Source organism: Micromys minutus (assembly GCF_963924665.1).
Source record: "Micromys minutus genome assembly, chromosome: 2".
In the NCBI taxonomy this organism is placed as follows: domain Eukaryota; kingdom Metazoa; phylum Chordata; class Mammalia; order Rodentia; family Muridae; genus Micromys; species Micromys minutus.
The window spans coordinates 61,627,324-61,646,420 of NC_137971.1; the positions used below are offsets into that span (position 1 = coordinate 61,627,324).

Consider the following 19,097-nt stretch of genomic DNA (forward strand, 5'->3'; position numbering starts at 1 on the left):
AGCTATGGGTCAGAATGGCCTGAGCCTGGGACACACACCTACCTCAAACCTTTTAATTCAGCTGCCGGAGTAACCCTGACAAATGTGTTCCCAAGCCCCCAAGATTTTCTAGAGGTAGCCAACCCAGAAAACCACTTGCAAACTAGTGTGGGTAGGTCCTGTGGTCTGCCTGTATCCAGAGCTTAACTGCCCCCATTGGTTGGGTTATTTCCCCATTGCTTGAGTTACATTATGGCTTTACTCTAATATGAGCAAAAATCTACCACCATCAGCAGCCTGGTCCCCCAAAGTTTCCCTTCCAACCCTGGAGAGCATGTAGCTCCATGTCCCTGCAAGGAACAAAGCAGTCACAGACTCAGCAGCTGCTGTCTTCCAATAGGACTTTGGAGGTTCAGACTTCTGTCCCTGGGCATGAAGGGCAAATTGCCACAGAAAACAACCTTAAAAAACAGATAAAACACATCAAATGACTGTTTTCAAGAAAAGAAATGGAACCCGGACAATGCTGTGATCCCCACTTAAAAGATAAGCAGATGAAACAAGCCCTACAGCTGTCTGTTGTGCAGGGAAGCTGCCTCTCAGGCAGCTGCTGAAAAACATCCAGAGGTCAGCCTCTGTCTGGGTCAGAATGTCAGTGTTCCTGGAGGTCAAAGCAGCTGAATATGGGGCCAGAGTTCAGATAAGAAGAAGCTCTATAAAGGGACATTTCTAGAAATCTGTCCCCAGCAGATTGGCTGCCACACAGGAAAAGCTGGATTGAGTCCCAGATATGTATGATGACCTCCCCAAAGAGACCATGCAGGAGCATGCTGACAAGAGGAACAAGACCCAGAGTTCTCGCTGGACTCAGAATGACTGTCCTCTCTGGGCAGATGGGAGAAGCTTTGCCACAGGCTTTGTGGAAAGTGTAGAGAAGCCCATCTATAGGATGGAGCTAGGTTAGCTCTGGAATACCCTGGACAGTTCTAAATCAAATTGCAATGTGTAGCTAAAGGTTGTCTGTTAGGAAACTCCAAGTTCAATAGTCTCACAGGTGAACTCCATTTAACACTTAGAAAAGAGCCCAGACACTTGAAGAAAACAGAGCCAGATGAAACATGCTTAGTGGGGCCGGAATTACCCTGTTAAACAAAACCAGACAGAGACATTACAAAAAAGTATATTGTAAAGATGTTAGTTCAATATGCTTATGTATACATGCTTAAAATCCCTAGCCCAAAAAAAGGGGAGAGAGAGAGAGAGAGAGAGAGAGAGCAAATGAAATGTAGGCTTATGCAAAATGGGTGATGACTCATGAGAGAGAGAGAGAGAGCAAATGAAATGTAGGCTTATGCAAAATGGGTGGTGACTCATGACAGCTGGGGCTTGAGCCAGGAATATGAAGTTTGTTTAGCATTTTAAAATCAAACAATGCCACTCTCCATAAAGGAGGAAAACACAGACCCTCCATGGAGATAGAAAACTCATTTGTCAAAAATCAACATCCACTCATGATAAAGTCTCTCAGCAAATTAGAAATAGAATTTCCTCATCCTGGCAGAGGCGTGAACAAAAAAACCATCAGCTCCTCGGAAGGACTGAGCCCGGGGCAATAATGAGAGAAAATACCTTCCCTCAACATTTTTTATAAAGATTTATTTATTTATCTATTTCACTGTAGCTGTCCTCAGACACACCAGAAGAAGGCATCAGATCCCATTACAGTTGGTTGTGAGCCACCATGTGGTTGCTGGGATTTGAACTCAGAACCTCTGGAAGAGCAGTCAGTGCTCTTAACCACTGAGCCACCTCTCCCACACTCTCAACACTTTTATTAAATGTTTATTTTCTTTACTTTTTTTTTGTTTTATGCACACTGGCATTTTGAATGCATTATATAATGTGTATGAACCAGGTCCTCTGGAAGAATAGGCAGTGGTCTTAACCACCGAGCCATATCTCCAGTCTTCTCCCCCTAACACTTTTATTCAGTTTTGTACTGGAAATCTTGGAAGTATGAAAAGCAAGACAAAGTAGTAACAGGCATATAGATTAAAGGAAGAAGGAAAACTTGTTCTTCACGAGCAACATGACTGCTGTCCTGTTTTGTTTCTCTGTAGCTGTGATAAAACACCAACTGATCTAAAACAACTCTGGGAAGGAAAAGGTTTATCTTGGCTTACAGGTTGTGGTTCATCATCGGGGAAGCCAAGGCAGGGACCTGAAGACAGGAACTGAAACAGACTGTGGAGGAGAAACACTGTTTACTTACCATGTTCTTTTGTCTTACTAAGTTTCCTCACGCAGCCCAGACCCATCTACCTATAGATGGTACCGCCCACAGCAGGCTGCACCCTCTTAGAACAAGTAACAGTCAAGAAAATGTCCCATAGACAAGCTCACAGGCCAATCAGATGAAAGCCATACTTCAACTGCATTTACCTCTTCCCAAGTTTGTCAAGTTGGCAACCGTGATTACAGATCACACGCGTGAACATAATGTTTTCAGAAGTGGCTGTTATTTTAGACTATGTTCCATTTTGGTATCCAACTGTTCATTAATATTTCATAGTAGAAATATGTTGTAGGGCTGACAAGATGACCCAACATGTAAAGGCACCTGCTGCTAAGCTTGATGGTATGAAGTCCATCCCAGTGACCCACAGAGCAAACTCCTGCATATTGTCCTGTGGCCTCTAACTGTGCTCTGCAGTGCCCACACATGTGTGCACAATTAATTAATTAATTAATTAGCCAAGTATTATTCATTTTTACTACTTTGTTTTTTATTTTATTTAATTTGTTTATTATCTATGTAGTTGTTTCATTTTGTAATTTATGTAATCATTTTTAAAAGGTTTCTATAATTGTTTTATTTATTATTAAAATAAATATTATTTTTATTAATTATTGGTTATAAAACAACAACTAATTAATCAATTAACTGAAGTATGATATATTCATTTTGAAAAATTAAGAAGCTGAGAAGAGAGCTCATTAGTTCAAAGATGCACTACTCTTGCAGAGGACCCAAGTTTGGTTCCTAACATCCAAGACAGGCAGTTCACAAGCACCTAGGACTCCAGTACCAGAGGATCCAATGCCCCCTGTTGGCTTCTGCAGGCAAGTGCACACACAAGAATATGCTCCCATACAGATATATATGCATACACATAATTTTTAAAAAAATAAATCTTAAAAAAAGAAGTTGCGGAGGAGGAGGACGACATTCCGCCTGCGCAGTGAGATGTTTGTCCGTCGCCACCGCCGCCGCCATCGCGGAGGAGCGAGATAAAGGGGACCGAGCCCGGAGCCCAGCGCGAAGGGAAGCCCGCGCAGCCCCCAGAGGAGCCAGAACCGCCCGAGCCCGAACCGCCGCCCCCCCCCCCCCCCCCGCCGAGCCCCGCGGGCCGCCCTCCCACCTTCAAAGTGACACCTCGGAGTGCGCCGAGGGGACAAACGCCACCGTCGGGGAGGGGCCGAGCACCATGTCTAATCTGAGCAAAGGCACTGGCCGCCAGAAGGACACCAAGATGGGGATCCGGGCCTTTTCCGATGACCATGGATGAAAAATATGTAAACAGCATTTGGGACCTTCTGAAAAATGCAATTCAAGAAATCCAGCGTAAGAATAAAAGTGGTCTTAGTTTTGAGGAGCTCTATAGAAATGCATATACAATGGTTTTGCAAAAACATGGAGCAAAGCTCTACACTGGACTAAGTTGTTACTGAACATCTCATAAATAAGGAATAATACGTAAGTGAAGTTGTGTCCTCAGAGCATCACATCAGGAGGCACATGCTGTCAGTTTATCCCATTATTGGTGATGTTAACTGATCACTTGGTGTCCGCCAGATTTCTTCTCTGTAAAGGTGCAAGAAGATGTACTAAATTCATTGAATAACAACTTTCTTGAAACACTAAATCAAGCTTGGAATGATCATCAAACAGCCATGGTGGTGATTAGAGACATACTAATGTATATGGACTGTGTATATGTACAATAGAATAATGTAGAAAATGTCTACAATTTGGGATTGATAATTTTTCGAGATCGAGTTGTACGGTATGAGTGTATTAGGGATCATCTTCAGCAAACTTTATTGGATATGATTGCCAGAGAGCAGAAAGGACAGGTTGTAGACAGAGGAGCAATAAGAAATGCTTGCCAGATGTTAATGTTTTAGATCTTGAAGGAAGATCAGTCTATGAGGAAGATTTTGAAGCTCCATTTTTGGAAATGTCTGCAGAATTTTTTCAGATGGAAAGCCAGAAATTTTTAGCAGAAAACAGTGCTTCAGCATATATAAAGAAAGTAGAAGCCAGGATTAATGAGGAAACAGAGCGGGTGATGCACTGGCTTGACAAATCCACAGAAGAGCCTATTGTGAAGGTGGCAGAGAGGGAACTCATTTCCAAGCACATGAAGACAGTTGTAGAAATGGAAAATTCTGGGCTAGTACATATGCTGAGAAATGGAAAGATGGAAGTCCTTGCTTGTATGTACAAGTTTAGTCATGTGCCAAATGGTTTGAAGACAGTGTATGAATGTATGAGTTCTCATTTGAGGGAACAAGGAAAAGCCCTTGTTTCTGAGGAAGGAGAAGGGAAGAATCCTGTTGACTACATCCATGGCTTATTGGATCTAAAGAGTAGGTTTGATCGCTTCCTCCAAGAATCCTTCAATAATGACAGACTCTTTAAACAGACTATTGCTGGGGACTTTGAGTATATTTTAAACCTCAACTCCAGGTCTCCTGAATACCTTTCATTATTTATTGATGATAAGCTGAAAAGGGGAGTCAAAGGGCTAACAGAACAAGAAGTAGAAACGATATTGGATAAGGCAATGGTCCTTTTTAGGTTTATGCAAGAAAAAGATGTATTCGAATGTTATTATAAACAACACCTGCCAAGAAGACTGCTCACAAATAAAAGTGTTTCTGATGATTCTGAAAAAAAAAATATGATTTCTAAATTAAAGACTGAGTGTGGATGTCAATTCACATTGAAACTGGAAGGAATGTTTAGGGATATGAGCATCTCAAACACAACTATGGATGAGTTCAGGCAACATCTACAGGCAACAGGGGTATCTTTAGGTGGTGTTGATCTCAGAGTCCGGGTTCTCACAACTGGATGTTGGCCTACCCAGTCAGCCAGAGCAAACTGCAACATCCCACCAGCACCAAGACATGCTTTTGAGATATTTAGAGGGTTCTATTTAACCAAACACAGTGGTCGACAGCTCACACTCCAGCATCACATGGGTTCTGCAGACCTCAATGCCACCTTTTATGGTCCAGTTAAAAAGGAGGATGGATCTGAGGTGGGTGTTGGTGGTGCACAAGTAACTGGTTCTAATACACGGAATCACATACTACAGGTCTCCACTTTCCAGATGACCATATTAATGCTTTTTAATAATAGAAAGAAACACACATTTGAGGAAATTCAACAAAAGACAGATATCCCTGAAAGAGAACTTGTTGGAGCCCTCCAGTGCCTCGCCTGTGGTAAGCCAACACAGCGGGTCCTCACAAAAGAACCCAAGTCCAAGGAGATAGAAAGTGGCCACATATTTCCAGTTAATGATCAATTCACATCCAAACTACACAGAGTCAAGATTCAAACAGTTGCAGCCAAACAAGGTGAATCCAACCCAGAAAGGAAAGAAACAAGACAGAAAGTAGATGATGACAGAAAACATGAGATAGAAGCTGCTATAGTGCGAATCATGAAGTCTAAGATACAGCACAGTGTCTTAGTAGCAGAGGTAACTCAGCAACTTGAAGGCTCGGTTCTTACCAAGTCCAGCTGGTATTAAGAAACATATTGAAGGACTTATTGAGAGAATATATTGGCACGAACACCCAAGGATCTCAAAGTATACACATACGTAGCATAAAATGCATTCAGAAAGTTGATTTATTCTTGGACTGTACTCTTCGTATGGACTGGGAAGTTCTTTTAAACCATACTATTGAGACGACCATCTCTGCTGTTAAATTGCAGTACATGTTTTAGACCACTCAGATCAAGCCTCTACTCCCTCTGAGAGTTTTCAACATCAGTTGACTGAGCTTCAGGCTCTCCCACGTTATCCCTGTAGAGATCATCTTTACAGTTCCTCGGGAAAATGTGAATGTGCCGCCGCGTTTTGTTTTCAATATCGTATGAAATCAGGAAAATAAATAAATAAAACAAATTTAGAAAACCCAGCTCATTAAAATAAAATTGTTGGATTTCATTCCCCCCCCCCAAAAAAAAAGAAGTTCAATTACATATTGACCTCCTGTTCTGTGGCCTTCACAAAGTCACTGTTACCTCTAGCAATATTTTTGTAAACTCTTTTAAATATTATGCATAATGTTATGCTTAGGAAACAACAAAGCATTGCTGAGAGAAACCGTAAGCCTGGACTGGGAAGATATACTGCGCTCATGGACCAGCGCCCTAGGCATGCCCAGTCAACTGATCCTCCCCAGTGTGACATGCGGTTCAGTACCATCCCAGCCAGCCTCTCTGCACGCTTTCTGTTAGAAATTGACAAATGTTTTCTAAAACGAATATAGGAATTAAAAGTAGCCAAAGTAGCCAAAATACTTTGAGAAAGACCTTTGAAAAATATGAAGTCCGTACTTTCTGATTTCAATGGTTACCCTGATGCTTCAGCAATGGGAAAATGATTCTGAGAGAGAGACAGAAAGAAATACGGGGCAGGATGGGGAAATCAGAGATGGGCTTACAACAAATACAGTGCTGAATTTCAGCAAAGGTGCACAAAAGACAGTCCTTCCTAGTGGTGCTCTTCCAATCTGTGGTAGGTTCAAACACAAGCAGAAAAGCCTCAGGCCACCTCCCACCTCAGACCTCCACCATAGGCCTACATGCTCAAAGAAGAGAAGCCAGGAGAGATCCTTATGGTCCCGAGAAGCAACATGAATGGATCTCAAAGGCATTCAGGAAAGAGAAAGAGCCAGGCACATATGCAAGTTTTCATTACTCCACTTAAAGCTACAGAGCTTCCACCTCTCACCTCCAACACCTGTCTGGGCCTGAGAAGCCTGTGTGGGTGATGTGGCGTGCTGTCTGCTAGAAAGGAAAGTTCAGTATCATCCATGACTCTGTGGGAACCTCGGTGTCTAAATGTGATTACCAGACACACGCACAGGGGCCGAACAGATAGCTGAGTGGTTAAGAGCACACACTTCCAGGGGACCTGAATTAAGTTCCCAGCACCAATATCCATTCATTCACCACAACCTGTAACCCCAACCCCAGAGGAACTGATACCCTTTCTGCTCTCTGCCAGGATCATACACGAGCCCAAACCCACCCACAAACATATAACTTTTTAGTTTTTATTTTAATGCATGCTATAGGTGAGCACTTTAGTTCTGTGTAAACTTCATACCTCAACACAGTTCCATTCCTCGTTGTCTCATCGAGGAGAGTTGAAGTTCCCATCCATCCTGTTTGCTTGCACAGGAAAAACTAGCTTCTGATTGGTCAGCGTCTGCTGAACACAAACCCATGGCCATCAGGTGGCCAGCTACTGATGCCAACTTCACAATGATGAAGTGACAGGAAGATGGCTTCATTTCAGATGTAAACCACTTTTGCTAACAAAATCCTACTACTTTGGGCATAAAAGCCACCTTGATAGATCTTGGTAGGGAAAGAGGAAGCAATTGAGCTCTCAGAAGAACCTGTGTCCTTCTCCTCCCCTCCCCCACCCTCACCGGAGGCCCCCCTGACTGTGGGACCCCTACTGTACCATAAGGCTCTTCTGCCAAGGCCAGGTCTCAGGCTCAGACACCCCTCCTCTTAGTGTTTGCTAACACAGAATCCTTCTGCACTGTAGCCTCTCCAACCCCTGTCCCAGGCCAGGGGAAGATGGTGCGTTTGTGTAGCACCTCGGTTCTTCAAGCTCTTCATGTTGATTCCTTGTTTATAAAACCCAGGGCCACACCCCAGTGCCCATCCACACTCGCTGAGCCAAAAAGCTAAGCTCCTCTCAACACACCCCATCTATCCTAATTACTTTTCTATTCCTGTGATAAACACCATGACCAGAAGCAGCCTAGGGAAGAAAGGGTTTATCCCACTTTACAACAGGGCAGGAATGCAAGACAGGAACACAAGGCAAGAACTATAGCAGAGGTCATACAGGAATGGTGCTTACTGGCTTACTGTAGCTTGCTCAGTTTGGTTACTTATACCATCAAAAACCACCTGCTTCAGGGTGGCAGCACCCACAGTGGTCTGAGCCACTCCACATCAACCATCAAACATCTCACAGACTTGCTTACAGGCCAGTTTAATGGAGGCATTTCTCAGATGACCTTAGCTTGGGTCAAGGTGACAAAAGCTAAACTGCGTCCCCATCCTCACACCTGCCCTGTGTGCCAGCATATCGGGGTCATAATTTATATTTCCTGAGCTCAGTTCTAACTGCCTCCTTTCCACATCATGTTGTAATTAAGACTCAATCCTGGGGGCTCTGTCTGTAACATGGGTCTGTAAAGATTTACCCCAGAAACCAGGTCTTCCCTTCCCTATCAAGGAAAAGCTTGTGGTGCATGAAGCTCAAGCACCTCTCAGAGGACAAGCATATCAACAGAGTGCGTACACTTCCACAAAGTCCCAGAGACCACCCACGCCACCCCTTCACCACCCTGCCAGTGTCTACTACTTCCCAGAAGACTAGAGATGGGGCATTTGGCTGCTACTGAAGAAACATGAGCCGGACTGTAACAGTGAGAGAGGGTGCTTGACGCTAAGCCTGCTGACCTGAGTTCAGTCCCTGGGACTAACATGGTAGAAGGAACGAACTGACTCCCACAGTTGCCCTCTGACCTCCACGTGCATGCTCTGTCACATGCTCACACACATAGAGAAATAAGAATAAAAAAAAAAAACAGAACTTTGTTGTTGTTGGTTGGTTGGTTGGATTTTGATTCACAGGAGTATCCATAAAACCCAGAGTCTCCTCCATGATGAAAGCTATAAAAACTGTCATGTCTCTTGAAGGAAAGCCATGGGTAGAAGAGCAGCCTCTGAGTGGTGGCCTCCTGTGATGGGAGACTGCAGGTGTTACATGCAGCCTGTGACTTGGGTCCTGGACTAAGGTTTTCAGTCTTGTCCATGGCCAGACAACAGGTAGGGAGAGAGAAGTACCACAGAAGATTAAGGGCATGAGCTAGGATAGAACTCTGGTTCAGAATACAATGTGTCCTGACCAGTGTGAGCCCCTGGGCATGTGGGGGTTGGATAGAAGTCTCCCGTTTCTTCTGTGAACTTGGACAGTTGCAACACCCACTATGGCAAGAAGTCCTTCGACCTGTGTTCTCTGACATCATTCTACCATTCTGCCCAGCTATGTGGCAACAAGGCTTTTGCAGGCTAGTTTTATATCCACTTAATACAAGCTAGAATTATTGAAGAGGAGAGACCATCAGTTGAGAACTTGCCTTTATAAGATTGGGCTATAGGCAAATCTGTGGGGCATTTTCTTAATTGGTAATTGGGCCCAGCCCATTATGAGTGTCGCTATCTCTAGGCTGGTTGTCCTGGGTTCTTTTAAAAAGCAAGGTGAGCAAGCCAAGAGGAACAAGTCAGTAAGCCACATCCCTCTCCATGACCAGCTCCTGCCTCCAGGTTCCTGCCCTGCTTGAGTTTCTGTCCTGACTTCCTTCACTGATGAACAGTAATGTAGAAGTGATGTGGATTTTAAGCCAAATCAACCCTTACCTCCCCAAGTTGTCTTAGTGATAGTGTTTCGTCACAGCAGTAGAAGCCCTAAGACACAGAGGAACTGACGTTACCAATCAAATTGCCGCAAATTGTCAGGGTGAAGCCATTACAGAAACCCAAAGACACGGGGCGGGGGGGAGAAAACAGAAGTTCAAAGGGAATAAAGTCCCTCGTGGAAGGCACAGAAGGAATGAGAAAGAAACAAAGGCTGCCAGCACCCAATGAGCTTGCACAAGTACCATGAATCCCAGGTGGCCAGCAGCCCCAGCCAGCCCCTTCATTTCAGCTGAGGAAACCCTGGACAGAGATTCTGTTCTTGCTGCTAGCCTCTTTACTACAGAAACTAAGGCAGCCGCTGTGTGTTGTCCGGGCTACAGATGCTACAGCCACCTGATGCAACAGGGTGGGAACGTAAGTGCCCTTGCTCTTGGGTACTCCCACTTGTGGGGTCCCACCAAGTTGGGAGAGGCAGCACTGTGGTTGGCACCAACTAGCTAGGGTTGCAAGAAAGGCTTTTCTGAAAGTGCTGAGATTCCCACATGGTTTGACTTTTTAGATGCTGGAGTGTGTGTGCCTAAACTGTTGCCTAGGCAGAGATAAAACCATACCTCCAGGGCCAGCTCCAGTTCCACCCAGGAACAGATGGAGTTGTTGATCAAGAGGCAGGTGTGGTACAGAGGCAAGCTCCGAACCTGTCTCATTGAGCATCTTACACTGCTTCTACCTGATGCAACCTACAACAGTCAGTCACCAGTTTTCTCTGTCTCTGTCTCTCTCCCTCCTCCTCCCCTTCCCTTCCCATCCTCCTCGTCTTCCCTCCTCTTCCTTCTCTCCCTCTCCCTCTCCCTCTCCCTCTCCCTCTCCCTCTCTCTCTCTCTCTCCCTCTCTCTCTCTCTCTCTCTCTCTCTCTCTCTCTCTCTCTCTCTCTCTCTCCTCTCTTCTCCTCTTCCTCTTCCTTTCCTTCTCTCTCCTTCTCCCTATTTCTCACTTGGTTTACTCGTCTCACCAGCTGTTAGCTAACAGACAGGTGACAGGGTCCAAATTCATTCTATGTTCTCTAAATACAAATCCATACCGTTCTACTAGCAGTGATCCTGAGACTCATTTAATATGTGGCTTGATGGCCTTGCTATGTCAGCCCCTAGGGATCTATCAAGGCAGATGAAATATTAAGTATACAGGCAGCTAACTACATGTCAGCCAGGTGAAGGAAAGGAGATAGCCAGGTCTCTGAGCGCCCAGCTCCCCACATAAGGACACACATCACTCCCCTTGAAGCTGTCCTTATTCTCCAAGACCCCACTCCCCAATTTTCTAAGTACATGCTGCATGTATAAAGAATGAAAATCCACTCACCTGTGATCCCCACTCAGAGCTAAGCCCAACCCCAGTGTGATACAGACCCCTCCAGAATCATGTCACAGGCTGACCTCTGTTTTCAAATTCTGCCGTCTGGATCTGTTTTTCTACTCAACATGAATTTAACTCAGCTGCTGTTCCTTTCCTAACCATATCTCCTTTCTCAGCAGATTTTCTTCCTTCCAACCTGGGTCCTAGGAAGCTCCTGGACTCTCCTTAGTGATCCCCCTACTCTACAGAGAACCCAACCCTGCAAAGTAGCCGCCAAACCTAAGGTACAAAGTCTAGGCTTAGGGGAAGCCTCCCTAGCCATCACTGAGGGCAGACGGCCTCTGTCTGATGTCACCTTGGTGTGAGATAGAAGTGAACATGGCACTCAGAGAAAGGGATGATCAGCACCACAGTATGGCACAAAGATTCCCACCTAAGTTCACCCCCAGAATCTGATCTCACCCACATACCTGTGACACTCCTATCCTTCTGAGTGGGATCATGGGATGATTTCCTTTGTCAGGATAATTCTATGGGACATTTTACCTTCAGCATGGCTCCATGTGATTCAGGAACAGCAAACCCCGGGAAAGCACACATACACACACAACACAGTTTCCTCACATTTGACTCCCACTCGTCTCAAATGACCGGCAACAAAATGAAATCATTTACCCTGGTGGTGTTCTGGGCAGCTACAGACCCTGAGACCTCGTTACCTGAGCCCTGTAGCCAGTAATGCTCATCAGAATAAACAGCACACCAACAGCAGCTGTCTGGACTCAGGAAAGGGGCATCCAGTGGGAAAATGGCTTTTCCTGAAGTCTGTGTCTTCACATGCACTTCATCTGCAGAGCTAAGTGCACTCAAGGCTAACGAGGGTTGTCTCTCTTGTCCCTGACTTTCATATCCTCCCAGCTTCCTGGATGCCATCTTTGGCTTTGGCTGTGGGTTTTGTTTTGTTTTTTAAGATTTATTTATTTATTTCATGTATGTGAGTACACTGTCGCTGTCTTCAGACATACCAGAAGAGAGCACCAGATCCCATCACAGATGATTATGAGTCACCATGTGGTTGCTGGGAACTGAACTCAGGACCTCTGGAAGAGCAGTCAGTGCTCTTAACTGCTGAGCCATCTCTCCAGCCCATTGGCTGTGCTTTTTGACATCCTCCCTTCTGGGACCTGCCTGTTCCTCCTGCTAGCCCTTTCTTTTCTCTTTTCTGCCCCTGAGAGGAAAGCTTTGCCCAGACATGTTCCATAGGGATAAAACTTGTCCCATCAGGTCCCAGTGATGACCAAAGGAGAAAGCATAAGAGCTGGTGCTGAGCATAAAGACACTCACCAGATGCCTAGATTGCTGCTGATCTCATTGCTTCAAGCCCAGCCAACCCTCAGCTGGCCTTAGCACAGCCCCTGCTGACCTCCTCCCCCTTCCTCTGCAGCTGCCTATCTTGGTATGCTTCCATTCTCCCTCTCCAACCTCTGTGCTCTGTATCCCCACCCCATCACCAAGCTGCCACTCAGAAGGCCCTCAGCCTGCCTCTGCCCCTCCCTGCAAGGCTCTTGGCCACGCTGCCATGTTCAGAAACCTGAATCTTAAATCCAAAACCAAAAATGCCAAGCACTGACAAAAATGTATTCGTATACTTTTATGCAAAGGTGCTTAAAATTTGTACATTTATCTTTGTTTTTTAAAATAAAGTTGTTCAATTAAAAAAAAAGTCCAAAACCTCTGCTCTCCCACTGGGTCAGACTGGGAGGTGAGGCTAGTTCTGGGCAGCCACAGGGAGGTGTTTAAAAGATTCCCCAAATCCAGCTGGAGCTGGAGCCAAGGCATTTTTATTTGCACAGACTGTACTCTTGGAGAATTTTTACAACAAACCGGAGTCTCAGATGTCCTGTTAATTTTAAAAGCTCTTCTGTTTATATTTTGGAAGTAAACTGGCTTAGGGAACAGGTTCATGCTCCAAAGCAAAGGTGTTGCAAATAGGGGAGGATGTGAGACACTAGAAAAAGGAACATGATCATCAAGTAAGATTTGCTGACACTTTAAATGCAGAGCAGAACAGTAGGGGGGAAAGACGTTGTTTATGTAGAAAAGTGGATTCATACCAACCTCATATTTATAAAGCCCCAAATGTGCTAGAACCCACGCAGAATAAACACGCCCCTCCCTCACTCCCCAGCCATGGGCTGGCCACATTCCCCACATAAACAGCAAGAAGGGACAAGATGCTGGGAAAATGAGGGAGTTTTCACGGCCTGTGATCCCCAGGCCCTCATGCCTTTCTTTCCTCCAATGTGACTGCCCAGAGCAGAACAAGTGAAGAAGGGATCAGCCTCAGATAAATGTCTGTGCACTGTGACTGACAGCCTGTGGGTCTCAGGAGCAATCAGCTGCAGATTAATTGAACAGAGGGCCTTAATTAGCAGATGTGTCACCCACTCCATGGATTACAGAACCTGGCACCACTGGGGTTGCAGTGTTGGATGCGTAAGAACTCGATGGCGGGACTGGAGAACTGACTCAGTAGTTAAGAGTACTGGCTACTCTTCCAGGGGACAGAGGTTTGAGTCCTGGCACCTATGTGGTAGCTCACAATGTCTGTAACCCCAGTGTCAGGAAATGTGATGCCTACCCTCTTTTGGTCTTCTAGAGTATTGCTTGCATGTAGTGCACAGCCATATGTGCAGATAAAACACTCATGAATAAAATAATGGAATAATAGCTTTTAATTTTTTAATATTGAAAAAATGAGCTAGGTGGTGAAGGAATGAACAGGAATCAAAAATCAACCCTAGGGAAGTCCTCAACCTGTTCCCTGCCTCGGGAACTTGTACAAATCAGTATATTGCTGGGTGGCACAGGCTGAGGGAGGGGCAGCTGTGCTCACCTCCCTGTCTCCTCCCTGTCCCCTCCCTGCCCTCACCCAGTGACCAAACTGCAAGGTCCAGGGAAGCAGAAGCTTACTCTAAGGGCAAGGTCACTGACTCCCTGGAGTTCCGGAGTGAACACAGAAGTATATTTAGTTTGAACTCCAGGAAGAAATAGAGCTGGAGAGAAATCGTAGATTACCCATTCTTCAGTGATTCAGAATTGTAAGAGCAGAGAGAGATTAGTGTGGGGGACTTCCTCAATATGAAATCCTCAAGAGTCACAGGCAACTGGAGCTGAGCAGAAAGACAGCATTGTTTCAAAAGGCACTGGGTCATATTTTATCAGACCCACCCCCTGCTAAAGTGACACAGCCACCATGATAGCACACACAGGCAGAGGTAGAGACAAAACATCCTAGGACCAGAGCCTCTAAAAAATGGACAGCTGGTCCGACGTCCATCTAAGACAGCAGTTCTCAATCTTCCTAATGCTGTGACCTTTTATGTTAAGGTGATCCCAAATCATAAATTATTTTCCTTGCTGCTTTCATAACTGTAATTTGCTTTAGAGGCTTCTATAAAAGCAAGAAGAATGAAATTACCTTCCTAGTGGGCAGTATTAGATAAGCATCAGACAAACAAAAAAAAAAATCACCTTTGGCCTCTAAGTAAATGCTTTCAACCCACAGCTGCCTTTCTGGCTGGGCCTAAATAAATAACATCATGTATTTAAGGATATTAATAGAAAACACAGCCACTTGCCTTACAGAATAGAATCTCAAACCCTATAAAACTGTTGATGTTGTTTCAGGCTTTGACAAGAGAATGAGAAGTTTAAACCAAATTGTATTTCCAATATGTTAATTAAACCAATAAACAGTGACTATATTTGAGTTTCCTGATCTAATAATAAAAAGAGATGTGTTTGGCTGACTGTTTAAAGTGCTTGACGGAATATTTCATATGCTGTATTTGCATAATGAATAAATGCAAGACTAACATTTGGGGCTTTTGCGAACTGCTCGGATGGAGGATTCCAAGCAGGGGCAAACGCCGTCCTCTGAAATTAACTTCTGTTGTTTAGAAAACCGAAGCTATAAAAGTCCACTTAATCAAACCTTCTTCCATATGCTTTCCTTAAAGTTACACTTAGCCATCCATACACTGAGAGCTCCGTTCCAACTGTACATCTAAGATCATTTGACTGACTTCTACAGAAAAATCACACACTGAGAAAACAATTATCGCAAAGAAATCCGAAACTCACAGAAACATCAGAAGCTATTAGGTTTGATTAACAAGCTTTACTTTTGACAATTCTGACACTCAAAAATTTGGGTTAGGGCTAGCGCATGTCCCCACAGAGTCAATAAACTGATTAGAAATAAAGAGTACCAACCATATGCATCTATCTCTAGACATGTCTTCAGTGACTTGAGCTAATCACACTTAAACATCTCATGTCCCCAAACTCATTTCACTCTCCAGAGCTAGGCAGAAGTGGAGGTCTGCCACTACACAGGGAGTCGCCGACAGCATGTGGGGGCCACAAACAATGGCAAGGCTTCTTTCCAGTCCAGAAAGCTGGCTCACTGGTGACCCTGTCTTCCTTGCCTATCAAGAAGGTGATGCTAGCTGGTTAGCTGAACCTTCCCCATCCAAACATGATAAAACGATATGTCTGGGTCATCGTTAAAGTGCTTCACTCCACCTGAGGATGGGTCTGTTCATAAGGCCTTGATCATCTTCTCAAGTCCCATGTTCTCCCTCTCCCTCTCTCTCTCTCTCTCTCTCTCTCTCTCTCTCTCTCTCTCTCTCTCTCTCTCTCTCTCTCTCTCTCACACACACACACACACACACACACACACACACACACACACACACACACCTCCCTCCTAACCCCACACTAGGCTCTCAGGAACCAGCTTTCTGACAGTACTGACCACTCTGCCCTTGGTGGCACTTTTTCAGGAGGCACAATCCTTTCCAGACTACAGTGGGAACTAGACCCACTTCCAAAAGGGAATGTCTAAACTATATTTTAAAGAGAAAGAATAGAAGGGACCTGAGTCACTGTATGGGGACATGGGTTGCCTGAAGTCCCTAATGTCTGCAGACAGCAAACTGTTCACCCCAATCTTCCTTCAGACTTCACCTTACATCAGTCACCTCCTCAAGTGTCCCAGTCCCTTCATGGGTGTTGGGGGCTCAGCAGTGACCCACTAACATTCATAAGTCCTAGTGCTCTGTACCTCAGAGTGTGACTGAATCTGATGGCAGGTCTGTGAAGGTTCATATCCAGGGAGATCATCATGGTGGGCTCAATCCAAGTGACACCTGACCTTATGACAGGAGAGGATTAAGACACAGTCACAGCCATAGGCAAACAGGTGAGGATACAGGGAGAGGCCAGTCTGCAAACCACAGGAAGAGACTTCACCAGAAACCTACCTCACCAGAACCTTGGTCTTAGACATCTGCTTCCAGAACAGTGAGAAAAGAAGCTTGCCTTGTTCAAGTCACCTGATTAGCTGTAGCAGTCCTAACACTCTGTCTTAGTCAATTTCTATTATTTCTACTGCTGTGAAGAGACACCATGACCACAGCAACTCTCATAAAGAAAAGCATTTCATGGGGTCTGGCTTACAGTTCAGAGGTTCGAATATCTTCACAGCAGGAAGCACGGCGGCATGTAACAGACCTGGTGCTGGAGAGGTAGTTGAGAATTCTCCATCTGTATCCATAGGCAGAGAGAGGAGAAGCTGAGCCACAGGACCTGGCTTGAGCTTCGGAAACCTCAAAGCCCATCCCCTCATGACACACTTCCTCCAACAAGGCCACACCTCCTCCTAATAGTGCTACTCCCTATGGGTCTATGGAGACCACTTTCATTCAAACCTCTACACACAAGCTACACCCTGTAACCCTGTCATAGGGAATAGATATTTCCCTCTGCCAGAATCTTGGAGCCATTCCTTCAGTCCCCACAACTCCCATCAGAAGCTGTGTGTGTATTGGGAAGATCTGTGAGTGACAGAGGATGGATAGAGGTATCCAGGATCCTTCAGGCAAAGATAATACTGCAGGTGAGCAAGAAGGAGGCCCAAAGGAACCAGTGCTACTGGGTTAGAGGTAGACACAGCAGTATGGACTCATGTTTGGTCTGTCAAGGACAGGCCTGCAGAGGGTAAATGGGCAGCAGCAGCTAAATGGTGGTGAGCATGAAGTACCTTAAAGTACAGAGTATGAGTGAAACAGTGTTTAAAACCACAAGAGGATAGGACACAGCAGAGTACACAGGAAGCCACCAGAAAACACTTCCAAATGCTAATACTGAGAGGACTCAAGTAGCACAGGGTGCTCGATGGGAACACACAGTGCAACCTAAATACCCAGAGCCCCTACTGGCACTGAGTGCACGGATACATGATCCAGGGAAGAGGAGGTGAAGTTTACTGTGTTGCAAGTGGTATTTTCATCTCCCCTCACTAAGTGAGGCTATACTCAGCCACTTGCTTCCTGGACAAGAAGGAAAAGGTCTGACTTAGGACATCCGAACAACATTGCCTTAAACAATCTCCAGAACAACACTGGGGAATCAGATCCCCAGGTGGGTTGTGTGGCAGACATTTCCCTCTATGGTCTTCTTCATGAATTTCATCATGTCAGCGTAACAAGAAGCTGAGCAAGACTCTGCAAGCACATGACCAGTAACAAGGAAACCAGGGAAACAAATCTAAAGAGAAAAGTCTGAGAAATGATGAATCAGAGGAGACCAAAGAGACAAAGCAATGTCATGTGCTGAATTAAATCCTGGAAGAAATTAAATTAAATCATCTGGTGAAACACCTAGTGACACACAGACAAAGTCTGAGTGCAGGAAGCAATGGATGCAGAGAAACACAAAAATATAGACGCCAACATGGGGGAACCAAGCAAGGAGTACCTGGAGACCCCCGTGCCGTCTTAGCAACCTTCCTCTAAGTGCAAAACTGCTCTAAAGTGCTGAAGGGCAGTGACTGGCTGGTTTGGCTGCTTGACACAAGCAGGAGTTCACAGAGAAAGGAGCCTCAGTTGAGGAAACGCCTCCATGAGATCCAGCTGTAAGGCATTTTCTCAACTAGTGATCAAGGGGGGAGGGCCCAGCCCATGTGGGTGGTGCCATTCCTGGACTGATAGATCTGGTTCTATAGGAAAGCAAGCTGAGCAAGCCAGGGGAAGCAAGCCAGTAAGTAACATCCCTCCATGGCCTCTGCATCAGCTCCTGCTTCCTGACCTGCTTGAGTTCCAGTCCTGACCTCTTTGGTGATGAACAGCAATGTGGAAGTGTAAGCTGAAAAAACCCTTTCCTCCCCAACTTGCTTCTTGGTTATGATATCTGTGCAGGAATAGAAACCCTGACTAAGACAGGCAGAGACCAATGCCCCCTCCAGTTCCACTCTCCGTGTCCCCCACCCATAGACAGTGCTCAGTGAGTTCCACCACCACTGTCACTCACTTGTCATTAAACAGGTAGGAGGGCCACTGGAGATTTCATTCAAAGTGTGCCGACTGATGTAAGTGGTGGGCTGGCAGTGCACACTAGTGCCTACCTACATCCATACAAGCAGCCCGACAAGGTGCTGATCCCCAGGGAAACAGAACAGCTGCCTCCTGATGCCTCGATGCCTTGTTTTAGCACAATGAGAACATGGTGATTTTACAGTCGCATGGGATATGAGACCCAGGGGATAGGTAGAGCCGGAGCAGGATAGAGAGAAGTATATATTGGAAGTCTAGTGCGGTTTTTAGAAACATAAAAGACACATTTCCTGGTTGAAAACCTCACTTTAGCTACTGACAAACCGTGTGACTTGGAATGAGTCACTAACTGAGTACCACTTTTCTGGTCTGTGAAGTGAGGACACAGGCTCAGAGGAAGCAGCCATCCCGAATGCCTCAATGTTGTATCTGTGACCCTTTTATTACTAAGTGGAGATGCCAGCCAGAGAAAGGCATGCCCTGTGACATGCTAACCATCCCAGCAAACGTCTCCAGACACTGGTGCTATGGTGTGTGTCTTAGGGTTTTTATTGCTGTGAAGAGACATCATGACCAGGACAACCCTTATAAAAGAAAACATTTAATTG

The 19,097-nt window shown here is 45.3% G+C and overlaps 1 pseudogene across 1 annotated transcript; it reads left to right on the forward strand.

Annotated features, from left to right (window-relative positions):
• Positions 1-3,445: 3,445 nt before the first annotated feature.
• Positions 3,446-5,888, forward strand: LOC308416627 (cullin-3-like; annotated as a pseudogene). The gene is made up of 2 exons (XR_013975683.1): positions 3,446-3,604; positions 3,853-5,888. The product of XR_013975683.1 is annotated as a cullin-3-like (transcript).
• The last annotated feature ends 13,209 nt before the right edge of the window (positions 5,889-19,097 follow it).